This window comes from Etheostoma spectabile, unplaced genomic scaffold (genome assembly GCF_008692095.1).
Source record: "Etheostoma spectabile isolate EspeVRDwgs_2016 unplaced genomic scaffold, UIUC_Espe_1.0 scaffold00018395, whole genome shotgun sequence".
In the NCBI taxonomy this organism is placed as follows: domain Eukaryota; kingdom Metazoa; phylum Chordata; class Actinopteri; order Perciformes; family Percidae; genus Etheostoma; species Etheostoma spectabile.
The window spans coordinates 35,848-50,168 of NW_022604237.1; the positions used below are offsets into that span (position 1 = coordinate 35,848).

At 39.3% G+C, this 14,321-nt stretch overlaps 1 pseudogene; it reads right to left on the reverse strand.

Moving 5' to 3' along the window:
- Positions 1-469: 469 nt before the first annotated feature.
- On the reverse strand, positions 470-13,882 carry LOC116680315 (armadillo-like helical domain-containing protein 3; annotated as a pseudogene).
- Positions 13,883-14,321: the final 439 nt, after the last annotated feature.

Below are 14,321 nucleotides of genomic sequence, written 5' to 3' on the forward strand. Positions count from 1 at the left end.
AAAGATTTATGTTTACGAGACCATCAAAATCGGTTCCGTAACCCGATTGGTCTCGTAATGCTGGTGAGTAAACCTGAAAATTGGTCTTGTAAACCATGTATGCCTACACACACACACACACACACACACACACACACACACACACACACACCACACCAGGAGGCGAGGGTCAGGTTACTCAGGGAATTAAGATGATTATTAGTCTGATTCAATAAATCTGTTTTTAAATTTTACCCAATTGTGTGTTGACCGGGGTGAAAACAAGGCCACCAGGATGTATTGTGCTTTCTTTAGAGACTCATTATCCAATCTTAATGATGCAATACATTTCAAAAACCACCCAATGACTTTAGAGGGAAATTGGCTTTGTTTTTGCAAAAGCAGTATTTGCTCTTAATGTGGTGCCCAGCAAATCAAGTATGTCTCAGATTTAAATTATGCATGTGGTCTCATTTTTCTTTTTTTATATAAGTGTCATTGCCCACTAGGAAAGGTTTCTGCCTACACTGTTACTCTAATTAAAAATGAAACGAGAGAGAAAGTGAGGGATCATTACCTGACCAGAGCTCTCTCCACGTGTAGTGTAACCTTATTCTGCACTTCTTCTGGTAGCACAGGAGTTTGTGGATAATCTGCACACAGCGCCTGCACAGGAAATGAACACATGGTGACGGAGCTGGTTGGTGGATGAGACTAGAGAAATGTGTATGTGATGTTCATGTGTCCTCACAAGTATAAATCCATGGGAAATCCTTCATCATATGAGTGACAATAAACTCCACCATCAGATCTAGAAAAAAAGGGTACAGACAAAGATAGAAAGAGAAAAAAAAAAATCACTGTTAGAAGGATGCAAAGAGAAAGAGTTGAATTGCACAAAGCCTTAAGCTCAAAAATCATATAATCGGCTGTAATAATGCAACGTGAAAGGACAGAGATATAGAGCGAGATACAGTGGCTTGAATAAGTTTACACACTCATGCTAAAGAGACTGGCATGGGGAAGTTTTCATAAGATCATCTCTCAATGCAAATCAAACCAGCTATTAAGCTAACTAAAATAAGCCATGCCAATCTCTAGGTATGGTGAAAGTTATGTGATGATAAGGGGCTATTTTAATTCCAAAGGCCAAGGGAACTCTGTCAGGATGCCTAGTATCCTGGATCCATGAAATAACTGGCTTTTAAAAATAAAGTTAAAAGTAAAATAAATATAAATCTGCCTGCCTCTATGGGAATTTCACATAGGGGTGTGTATACTTATGCCCCTGTATTTTAAGGAAGAACACTTATTTATTTACAATACATTATTTATTCACAAAGAAAATTGGTGTCCTTGAAAGGTTGGATTTTCCAAATGTTTTTGAATTAAGGCATTAAGATCAATTTCCAAAATATGTTTTTTATATGTTCCTCATACCTAAAACAGCACACACCAGCGGCCGTGAGGGGATGTTCTTGTCCACGCTTTTTTTCTATGCCTCATGGGCTGAAAAAAAATACAACAATTATATATACATTCAATTTGAAAATGTGTATGAATATATTGTAATGACTGAAACACAAAGGCCCTCATTTATGAATGTGTGTACGTCCTAAAACAGGTGTAGGGCGAGCGTACGCCAATTCCTACACAAGGCATTTATCAATTTGAACGTGAGCGTAAGCAGCGATAAAATCTCACATCTGGTCTGAACTTGTGTACGCATGTTTTCCACTTGCGGTGCAGCATATTCTTAGTTTAACAGGAGAAGGAGAAGTCATCAGTTGATTATTTATCAGCGATGGCAGGTCTGGCTCTTTTAGAAGACCTCTATGCGCCGGTACAACAGTGCACACGTACACACACGGGCCACGGTGGAGCGCTCTATCGTATTGATTAAGGGCAGATGGCTCTGTCTTGCATCAGGGGGGGAGGGGGGGACCCTACTATACACAAAATACACAATACAAAAAAAGTCTGCAACATTGTTTCAGCCTGTAGGGTTCTGCACAACACCACGCAGGAAAACAGGTTGCCATAAATGTAGTGAAGGAGCCAGATGACCGATAGCATTGTCCAGCGCAACCCCAACTGGGGGCTATACGAAGGAAACAGGATATTATTCCTCGCTATAGCTTTATGTTTGGCAATGATATTCAAAACAGGAAATATGACGAGGCACAACATTTTTCTTTATTCTTCAGGTTTCTTTGGTCTTTTAAAGTGTTGTTAATGATCACAAGTCAACGATTTCTTTTTGCTATTGACCGACATATTTCGGCTTGTTTTCCAGCCCCTCTGCAGTCAGGAGACAGGGTCGGGGTGGTGGTCAGTCTCACAGCAAACAGTTCCCTGGCTCTGACTCATGAAAAAAAACACGAGTAAAATAAAGGACCCTGCATAAACTCCACTACCGTGTGTTTATTTAAATATAAGTAAACCTACATGTAGGCGTAAGAGATTGCAAAAAAGGTCTGTATATTACTTTAGGACTATAGCATAAATATGTCAAGGATGTATAAATTAAATAAACTTCATCTGGAGTCCGATTTACTACGGACAACTGTGACCGCATCAGTGATCTCTTTCCATTCTGCATTCTTTCTACAGCCTTCAATTCCAGTTTTTAGGATACCAAATAATCACAGTTTCAATCTCCACCTCTAAAAAGTGCTGCTTCTAAGCCAAATTATGTCTAGTCATGTTGTAAATTGTAGGGGCGAGGCCTCAAAACTGAGAATATATGGCTGTGATATTCAAAGTACAATTGTAAATGCATGACCATTCTTACACTCTGATTGGTGTGGTACGTTTCATGAATCACGCGTGAAGTCTGTCGTAAGATGATTTCTGCGCTCATATCTGCGCTGGTTTCTACGTTAGGTTGATAAATGAGGGCCAAAGTATCTTCTAATAGTCTAAATGAGTTCATTTCCAGTGCAGAACATTTGATTTTTTGTTTAATTTAACTATTTTCGAGCTGTTTGCCTGTCCTCCTTTCACTGCACTGTCTGCTACAATTTTTGAACTTTTACAACTTTTGAATTGATTTTGTCATTTCCGTGTCCTTTTTTCAGTCACAACTAGAAACTCACCATTCTGTGGAGATTGACTCTGAAGTTCATATTGTCATCATGAAGAAAGGCATCAGCGTACTGGTCCTATGACACACAGAGGTGAAGTTAGAACAAAGTGTGGAGGGTGCAAATGTTGCAGCGTGTGGGATGCTCTACCTCGGCTATGCAGGTGAGGATGATTAGGCACAGTCTGGCACTGTTGAGGCGATGCTCATCTGGAAAAACACAGTTATGAGACTTAGCAGGTCAAAGGAAAACAGAGGTTAAGGCAAATTTGCTTTGCATGTTGCACTGGTGTTTTGGGAGTGACTGAAAGACATTTGCTGCTGCTGACTAAGGGCCGTGACACACCAACCCAATAATCGGCCATCGGACAGTCGTTGGAGGTTGGTGACTCGAGTCTGTTTGATGTGTTTCGTGCCATCGTCCATCCGAAGTGGTCCGGAGTGGCCGTCGGCCTTTATTTTGGCCGACCTGACATGCTCGGTCGGAAGGTGGGCACTGCCTGCAGTCAGACTCAAATGACTAATCTGATGGTAGAGTGCAAACCGGAAACGAGGATCGGGATGAGCGTGACTACAGTTTCTCGAAATCTGACAAAAATCTTTTAAACTGACCTTTGTCGATCTAAAATGAAGACAGATTCAGCAACTGCATGGCCTATTTCTTACTTAAAATGTTTTCAGAAACACGTTTCGGTGAGTAAAATATAGTAAATATGAGATCGTATTTGAGCCGCCATTACAGTCTGGCTTTGGATTTCCGGAGACACCAGACTCAAGTGACGCGTTCGTCCAGTCAGCTGCAAGGTTTTTATTTTTTTTGGTGACAATAAAGATTAGCACTACTGTTATGCTGTTATGGAGACACATTACATCACGTTGCTTTGGTGTTTCGAGGCACTTTTTTGACCAACTAAGGGAGACTGATCAGGCCAACTGCCTTTGTTGCCGAGTGTCGGCCGTCTGGTTGGTGTGTCAGGGCTTTAAGACAACCCTGTGAGGACACACTCTGGACAGAAATGAAGAAGAAAAAGTTAAGAATGAAGAATTATATGAAGGATGGTTGAAAGACAAAGAGGAGGACAAGAAGGCCTCCTTTACCTTTAGTATCCTGCATTACAATGGAGGCGTACTTGAGGAAGGTGATGAGAAGGTTGCTGGTTTGCAGGTTGGGATCCAGGGCAGCTCTGGGTTGTTCATCACTAAGCAGAAGATTCAAATTAAAAAGTTCAATCACTGAAAATAAAAATTCTAACCAACGTTTTCTCTATATGAAACGGAAAGAAAGACCATCATTATGATAAATCAAACTTTTAAGTCACACAGCGTGCGGCCAGTTATTCCAAAAAAAGAATGACGTCCAAAAAAACTGGGCCTAAAGTTCACGGTTTAAAATGAGAATAAAAAGAGACGTTGCACTTGTTTGGGCAGATGGAGTGCTCATTAGACAAATAACAGCATTACAAAAAGCGAGTCTCATTACTGTAGCTACTGTAGCTTGCGGTGTTGTGTGGACAAGAATCTTTCACCATTAAGATAAATCTCTGTTCGCTGAAACATGCAGCTTGTTTCATGGATAAATGATGAGCCGTCATTCTAGACCCCTCTGCTTCCCCGCAAACCCTTATTGTTTCTTGTTCCTGATAACATAGCAGTGCCAAAGGATGATTTCACACTGTCAGAAACATCATCCCATGGGGCTATACTGTAGAAGGACAAGATGTGTTCCTGACAAGCGATTGCAGGTAAGTACGGAGTGGGCCCTCTAAGTGCCAGAGCTCCCAAGACATGGCGTCCTGTAACGCACGTTGCATGTGAAACATTCATCAGTATTTGAAGCTGGGAGTTAATATTTTATACAGAAAATGGCTTTTAGGTTTGAAGCAATGGTGGGAGAGCTGGCCAGAGATAGAAACATGCACCTTTTACCAGTTACAGCATGTGTGCATGCAAAATATCTTGCTTTTGAATGTGCTGGCCATAGAATTCACCTCCCATGAAACCTAAAGTGACAGCCATGCTCTTAAGTTCAAAATATATAATATGTGCTTGGGATGGTGTAATACTCTGATTATTAAGATGTCATAAACCCACATTAGAAGTGTCATTTACTGTGTATGAGCACCTCTCTTCTATCAGATAACCTTAAAAAAAAAATCTATTATATTTGAAAAGGCTGCTGGTGTGCCTCTGTATGTCGAAGTGTGTCTACTCAAGGCAAAACAGCAGAGCTTTTAAAAATCCTTTACTAACCCTAACCCATGAGAGCATAACTTTCAACTATACACTTTACCATAAAGACTTACATCTAAACTTAACTTTTACTACATTGCTAAAACCATTTACTCTGACTGGTGAAACACAGTGTTACCATAACCCTGCTGTGATCTGCAATTTCATGTGTCACTGCTTCTTAGTTCCATCTCAGCTTCTCCAAGCTGCACAAAAAGTGGCTCCACAAATTGACATGAAGGCAGAAGTAGAAAAGTAGACCCTTAGACTAAGATCTTTTCTTTCGAAAAGCAATGGGCATGAAACACTAGCACAGTTTTTATTAGGTAACTGCCAATACCATGTCCCTCACCTGGACAAAATAAATTGCTGGACCAGGGTTGCCCTTAAGGTGTGGTTTAACAAATGTTAAAAAATAAAAAATAATAAAAAACTCCATCTGGAGAAACATGCCAAAATATTGAAATGGTGGCATATGACTCAGAGTTTATACCATTGTGTCTAGATATGCAATTCAGGCAGTGGGCATACAATGGTATTAGAGCCTACTGCACTATAGCTGATAAGGATGGCCTACAGTCTTTTACCCACATCTCTAAAGCATACAGACTGGGGTGAGAGGATAGGTTCAGATATTTCCAGGTCAGAGACTACTTTAATAAGGAAATCAAACAAACAGATAATAGGGATACCGATCTGATCAGTATATTTACCGATGCATAGAAGGCTAAAGACTATAAACACTTAATATCAGAAATTTATAAAAGACTAAACTAATCTACCTTCCAGGTTGAGCAGAAATGGGAGGGGGAGTCTGGCCTGGAGATATCTGAGGATGACTGGAGAACTGTTTGGGTGGGTCAAGCTAAGACCACATACTCCGGAGCCTGGTGTGAATTTTGTTGGAAGAATATAATAAGATTTTTTGTGACCACTAAATTGAAATCTTAACAGCAGGGTTTCCAGGGACAGGATAAATGCTGGAGACATTGTGGACAGACAAAGGCAGATCACTTTCATATATTCTGGTCCTGCCCCCTTATTCAACCTATTGGCAAGACCATGCTGGAGAACTTCGGTCAATCTTTGGTTTAAAAGTTGATTTTTCTTTTATTACACTGTATTTGGGTAAAATCCCAGTTGGCCTTATGGCCCGCGACAACTACCTTTATCAAGTGCTCCTGGCTGCAAGCAAGAAGGCAATTACATGGAAATGGCTGCAGACAAATCTGCCATCAAGGACTGACTGGATCACCATTGTTAACGAAATACAATGCATGGAAAAACTGACCTTTACCCTACGGACTGAACAGCATACAAAGTACTGGGAAAGGTGGACTTCATATTATTTAAAGAGTAGCTCAATGTCTGTGTGAACGATTACTCCATCATCTAACACTGATTTACTTTTATTCTCTGTCTTTGAGCTTTATTTCATTTTTTTGCTTATTTGTTTATTTGTCATTGTAGTTAAAAAGAACTGAACAATCACATAAAAAGAAAGTTTCAAAAAGAAAAGCAATGGGCATCACCGAGATAACATCCCTGTTTTCTGCAGTCTATGTCTCCCCAAATAAAAACAAAAAGTGTATGACTTACTGTCTAAGGAGGGCGGCGTAGTGCCAAGTGGTGTTGTAGGTGTGGTTGGAGTAGGGGTGGCGGGTGTGGTTGGGATGTCCATCTCAGGGTGGCTCTGTTGATAGAGCAAAAACACATTTGTGAAATGTCATTAATAGTGAAAAGCTGTCCAGTGTCTCATAACGTAAAAAAAAAAAAAAAAATGCAAAACAGTAGGCTGGGCAGAAGAATCTCACAAGAATTGAGAGAAGGGAACATGATGCCATTTACTGAGACTGGAAGATTGGTGTTTACTTCAGAGAGTCATCGCTGCTAATTCATGAGATTTGTAAGTAATTACAGCATTGCAAAAAGCGCAGTGGCTTAATGGCCACATAGCATAAGTTATCTGCAATTGACCCATCCTCACCATTCAGTTAGTTACTTAGGATAACTTAAACACTGGATTTGGGTGTCCCAACTGGAATTAATAAAGTAAAAGAAACCGTACACTGAATGATCTTGGAGAAGTGATTTTTACATCTTGTGCACCTTTATAAGCAAAAAAGAAATATAAGCTAATAGCAATATAGCATAACATCAATTTCAGCAACTCTCCAGTTGATGTATAAGATCTACTGATAAAATAATGCAATAAACAACCACTGTCTCCTCCTCTATTATAACCACTGCCTTCTAGTTTTGTATGTCATTATTAGATGTCAAATCACATCAATTAGAAGATTCAAAGACAATTTTTTGCCTATTTTTCACAGTGAAGGAGAAGAAATGAGGATGAAAGATTTCAGAAAAATTAAAAAAAAAGCTTTGAGAAATGTGTTGACAAAGTTGAAAATTACAATACTACTGACTTTTGATCAAATTCTCATTTTCCATAGTGCTCATAATTGTTCTAATTGATTTGACCCATTGTAGTTTTCAGACTATGCAGACCATTAACAAGCCTTCAACCACTCACCCACAAATCTCTTCTGAGCGAAACATAAATGATCTATAAGTTTTTAATAATATCAAAAGATAGGAGAGCATAACATGTACACTAGGATAAGAATTAATGTATCTTACCTGGGCTAATACAGTGATGAAGTTGCGGTTAAGGTGCACAGCCTCATAGAGTGCCAGCAGAATCGCCTCATTGGTCCTTGAGAAGAAAGGGAGACGTCAGCCTCATTCTTGAAGTAAAATCTCCAGATGTTCACATAACAACATTTCACTGGCCAGAAAAAAGCTTCAGGCCAAGTCAGTCTGCTGTTTAAAGTTTATTAACAATTGCTTCATGTATCCGCAGGTCACATTATTCATTTGCTGTACCATTGACTACTGCACTACTAATACGGAGAGTCTAAACGGTCACTCTCCTGCCACATGGTCACAATCAACATGTGTAATGTTGCCTCAAACGAATGAAGTAATGCCATGAGCCAATCCAATTTGAGGCTGGATAAATTTCAGCTTTTTTTAAGGATTCTTCAAAAACAAGTTTCACTTTCAAATTTAAAACGTTATATAGCCCACTGCAACATTGAGTATGATACTTAAATGCTACAATGCAAAGTACACAGAGATCTACAATTTACAGGACAATTATTATTATTTTTTATAAAAACAAACCGCATGTTACTGATAAATCAAGGTTCTGACAGAGGCTTAATACTGTATCTCATGTACTGTACACTAAGCTCTACTCAACCTTATACTGTTTGATTACAGTTTGTATACTATTCCAGCAAATATGTTCATTTAACGTTTGATTTCCAGCTGAAATCATTTAAAAAGATAAAACCCAGGACAAGCCAAAAACACTGCAGCTGTAATGGATTCTCTCATCAAAAGGTGTAGAGAACAATGCCTTAAGTTAAGACTGATGGGTAAAATCTTAAATCACTTTGTACTTACTGTACAGAGAGTTTCTCATCAGCGTCAGCTATAAACATGCTGCCCACCTGTGGACAGAAGAAGGATCAAGCTATAAGCAGAAACGGTTGAAAAATACATCCTAATGGAAGAATGAGAAATCTATTAAAAATATATCTACTGTAAGAATTGAAGTAAGAACAAGATCCTACCATACTAGTGAGGGTAGAGAAGAACCCACCCTGGTGCTCTTCCTCTTTGTCTTTGTACTGCCTAAAAAGGGAAAAGAAAGACAATGACAGAAAGATGGAAGTAATGAAAAGGTGGAGAGAATGACGAATAAATGACAACAGCATATATCGGTTTTCACTCAAACACAGCAATGGTGACATAAGACACATTCAGCTAACATCTCCTTTTACTCTCCACACCCTATTATCTAAGGGACATTTGCTTCATACACAAACACAATATACTGTATGGAGCCATCATCCATCACTTTGATTTGTCTGTCTACGCACCCAGGCAGAAGACCTCCTTCACAAACAGCATTTTAATTTCCAAACCTTGCCTCATCCAAAAAACATTACAACCACCAAAGAAAACTGTCAGATATAAATAACTAAAAGTATAAATGGGGCCTGTGTTTTTTTTTTTCAGAATAGAAATAGAACATTTGTGGGAGACATCAAACTAAACAGATGACGCCAGCGGCCTCGGCACATCGTGAACAGCATCATTAAACATGTTTTTGACACATTTTTAGATCTCACCTGTTATATTCTGTCAGAGCTTGGTGGACAACCATACCCATTCCCTAGAAAAGAAAACATCCAGTGTTTCAGTCAAACCTTTGACAATATGCTTGACGTGAAGGCCACCGCCTACGTCACACTGGCTATTTAATATTGCATTTAGGAAGACACAGTAAGTAACGATATACTTACATCTAGTGTTGGCTCATCATCCACAATGGAGAGCTTCACAATGTATGGGTTCACAGACTAACAAACAAGGAGAATCAGTTTAGAGGCAATTACATATTAAAACAAACATTTAAACTAATACTGCATTGACTATTAAAAAGGGCAATTCTCTTTTTATTGTTTCTCCTATTTCAATGAGCTCATCTGCATACAGACTGAGGGCCTCTTACATACTCCACGTGAGGTAATGCAACTAGAGATGCATGGCACTCAGCCTTCTTTGGAAGAAAAAGGGAAACAAAACATATGTGATTCTGGATTTTGGAACAACTCCATCTTTATTAGTTGACTGTTGCAGAACACTTCATGTCTTAAACATTTTGGAGTACACATTTTAGTAGAGTAAAGGCTCCTTCTGTTGCTGCCCACTGTGCTTACAAATGAGGGTGCATCCAAAACCTCCCTCCTTTATTCCCTCCCACGCTGACCATCTTATCCTTCTAGGAAACAACTGGAGAGGTGAGGGAATTGAAAATTATTTCATAGAGTAGGATTGCTTCTCTGTCATCGAAATGTCTCTTTGATACCTAACATAGCCCAGTTTTATATCCTTGTTATTTAACGCGTTCATTAAATAACCAATTTCTTCAAAAGGATGCTGATTTATACACATGAGATATGCAATATTTCCGTTGTGATCTTACACTCTTATTATTACTCAGGTGTAGTGAAACTCAAGACTTCCTAAAGACGACTCACCTGGACTGTGCATCCTGTACTAAAAACAGACTTCTAGGGCTGGTTCTATTATATCCTCTAATGTTGAGATAGTACAGCAGCACAAATATCAGCTTCCAAGTCATGGCAGGAAGGAAAGACGGTAAAAGAAATGGCGACTGATCTTTAGAGCTTGTGGATCCACTAAGTATCTATTCAGTGACACCCAAACGTAATGCTTACTACATCTCCCAGCTGTTTAAAAGGCTTTTCTAATTGACAAGTACAGTTCCATGCGTGTACCTCATATTTCCTGTAGTTGACCAGCAGGGCCAGAAGGACCACAGCATCATAACCATGCTGCCCTCTACTGGACACATCTGACAGGATCTGAGGAAGGGGGAGACAAGAACAAAGATGACCAAATTGTGAAGAAAGACGTTTTGAAATAAAATTCAAAATTGCCAAAAAGTCTCCCGCTAATCACATACCTGTAGAATGGCTTCAAAAATGCTGTTGATCATCACATATTCCAGTATGGTATTCTGACTAATATTGTCCGTTACCTGTAAACATATTGGTTTTTTTTACATATTAGTTATGTTTAGTGTGTCTTTAAAACAGCACAACACGCATTCCCCAAAGCCTATCACATTATAATTCATCTTGATGTTTTGTTATTTTCTGTCTCACCGTCACCAGACACAGCAGCAGTTTGAGACAAAGACTCTTCAGACTCTCTGAGCCATCTCCACAAAGAAGGCTGTCCAGTCTCTCCATCAGGTCCTGCAGGGGACACGAACACAAGACATGACATGGATGAACACAATTAATTTCTTTCACTCCTTTCTTCCGCCTCTCAAGGTTTTTTTCCCCAACATACCTTCATCCTTGCTCAGCCTTGTCAAAGCCCATGAGCATGTTGATTATGTCAAAGCCAGACGTGGACTTGTTCTTCTGGTGAACCCCCCGGAAAGTGCACAGAGTGTCTGGGGGAGGCAGAGGTGCACAGGCGCTGTTTCACATAAAATGCATCTTCCCAGTGCTATTGTGGCGTCTAAAAAACTGAATCCATGAATCGGACAAGCAAAGATAATTAATTATAAGCTCATCAGCATACTTCAGGTGCTAATGATGAGCTGAAAACATGTGCAATGGAACCTGTAGGTAAAAATCTAGATGGTCCTACTCAGCTTTAGTTACCTGCAAGGCATTGACTACTTTGATCTGGTGCTCCTCTCCCAGAGCCTGAACACAGTGGTGGAACAGAGAGTTGATGTTGTCCTGGATCCGCTGAACTTCCTCCCCATCTACACTTTCCAACTTTGACTCCAGGTACTCTAGATTTACCTGGAGAAAAGACAGAAGTACAACAACAAAAGTGATTGAGTGAGGAAAAGAAAGTTTGAGGCGCAAATGAAGGAATAAAGTACATGCCTAAGTGTGGAGGATTAATAGGAAGTTATTAGGTGGTATTCAATTGACAATTTCCAATACACTCCTGTCAAAACACAAGTGTATTGGGAAACAACCAAATTAGAAATCTTTTTCTCTACATTCAGCGTGTGCCATCTCCAGCCACAAATATGTAATGATTATACTGCTGAAAGTGAGTATGGACATCAGTGCCATTTTTTCTGTACATGCTGCCATGCGGTCTCCATCTAGAGTTTTTAGAAAGGGCTAAACTTGGAGTATTAACATGTATTATCACACCACCTTACTGCATTTTCTGCACATAGGTAGGGCCCTTCTATTAATGTATTAACAAAGTTTGCACATACTGTATACCTAATTATTTTCCATCTTTTTCCTCCAATGTATTGCACGTTGCATACATACATACGTTTTACTACTTCAATATTTTGGCAGATTTTACTGTGAAAATGTACTGATATTATCCATATATGTTATATTTACTGCTGCTATTGTTGAAACTTTGCACACCAAAAGAATACAGTAAGTTTTTCTTTTATGCCAAACACATTTCTACTCTTGGTCAAGTATTTTTCTCTTTCACTTTACCTTCATAAGAAACAGCTCGTCCCAGAAGCGAGGGTTGTTTTTAGCTGGGTCTTCTTTCTAAATCAAAGAAACCACCAGGGCTTAGTTTACACTTGTGCACAATTTAATTTCTCTATTTCAATCAGAATCAGAATCAGAAATACTTTATTCTTTATTATTACTTTACAAATTTACTTTCTATCACTTACACTTTTCATAGTGATACTCACAGCAAAAATCTCATCATACATCAGCACCACCTTCTCTTTCAAGGGTTTCTTAGAGGATGAGGTCCTCCTCAGCAGCCCTGCCTTCTTCTCCAGTTGAGACATGACTAAGTCAGAGGAAAGAGACACACTGAGCTAGATGAGGATGAATGATGTTAAAAACAAATGTCATAAATGACCAAAATTCATTCTATTCTATAAATTTATTAAAAAGAATAATGTCTTCTATATTTATGCTCCACAAAAATCCCAAACCCTAATGTTTTCAGCAACAGATACACACTTCAGTCATGACTGCTCTCGAAAGTAATAACTCCCTTTACTTCAAAGCCTAGCTACAGTAATTGGCCATGTCACCAAAGACATACCTATCTACTAGCTAGTGATCAGAGTGACAGAAGCACTGTCGAAGACACCGTTTAAGTAGTTGAGTCCACTGAGGCTCTAGTCATTGACAAGTTTTACCAAAATCCTGCTGAGACAATGACGTTAAGTAGCTAATACTTTTAGCTAGCCAATGCCGTAAACGTTTAACGTTAGAGTAAGTCAGCAGCATAGTAACGTTAACCTGCTATAAGTAGCTAACGTCTGAATGATTGTCGTAGTTTACGCAAATTAACAAAAGCGGTATTAGGTTAGCTAAGAAATTATCCGCTGACATTTGCTAAAATTGATGGCACATGATATAACAGCTAACTATAGCTAACCTAAGTACAAGTTGGGATGGGCAGCTAACTCCTCAGCTAATATTAGCTAGCTAGCTAGCTAACTGACCTATCGTTTACTAACTGGCTTCAACTAACGTCAACGTTAGTTAACGACTAACAGCGACATAGATACGTTAACAAGCAGGCCTTTTTGTCGACACTCGTTGAGCACTTAGGTAGCTAGTTTATTAGCACCGAGATCTACCTAAAATGTTCAGTTTTCGCAGCTAAAGTTACCTGTTAGCTAGCTAGCTAAATAATGCCTGGCAGAAAAGGACTGTAAAATTGATTTTGCGAGCGTAAACGTTAGCCTAATTTATAACATACTGTGTTGCATTATGTAGCTAGGAAGGTACATCTAGTTAGGAGTGTGGCTTGTTCTTACCTCAATTCAATTATTAAAATAAAATGTAAAAGGTAGTTCATGAATCCTTGTGATAACACTAGCATCTGCTAGCATAATGCTATCAATAGCCTCCTACTGGTCTTCAGGGTCCTAGCGCCCCACATATACTCCTTCCACAGATAATACCGCATTCCGCTTGAGAGATGCGTCTGCTTTCTCTTAATGTATCCATGTCTCTGCGCCGCAACAATCTTGGCGTTAACCCTTAAGATAACGTAAAGTTAAGTACCTCTCCTGATACTACATTAAGGCTACAATAGCTTGTGTCAGGTACATTATTAGTAGCCGTAATTTGTGATATATCAGTAAGATGCTGTAATTATGTTATTGAAGCGACAGCTCCGGGGATGAACTGCAGTTTCTCGAATGGCCACTTGAGGGGAGTCAATCCTGGTCAATGCCCGTTGACCCCTATGTCAAAAAAAAAATCCCAATTCTCTCGTCAGAATAAACATACAGCCTGGTACAAAAAACGGGTTTGGTCTCTATAGTTAAAAATGTTTCATGACAACTTTACGGGGATTTATTTAAGGTAGGAAAACGAAACTCAATGTTCTGGCATTTTTAAATGAATGCTTCCTGGTCAACCACAGGTTAAGTTGCAAATGC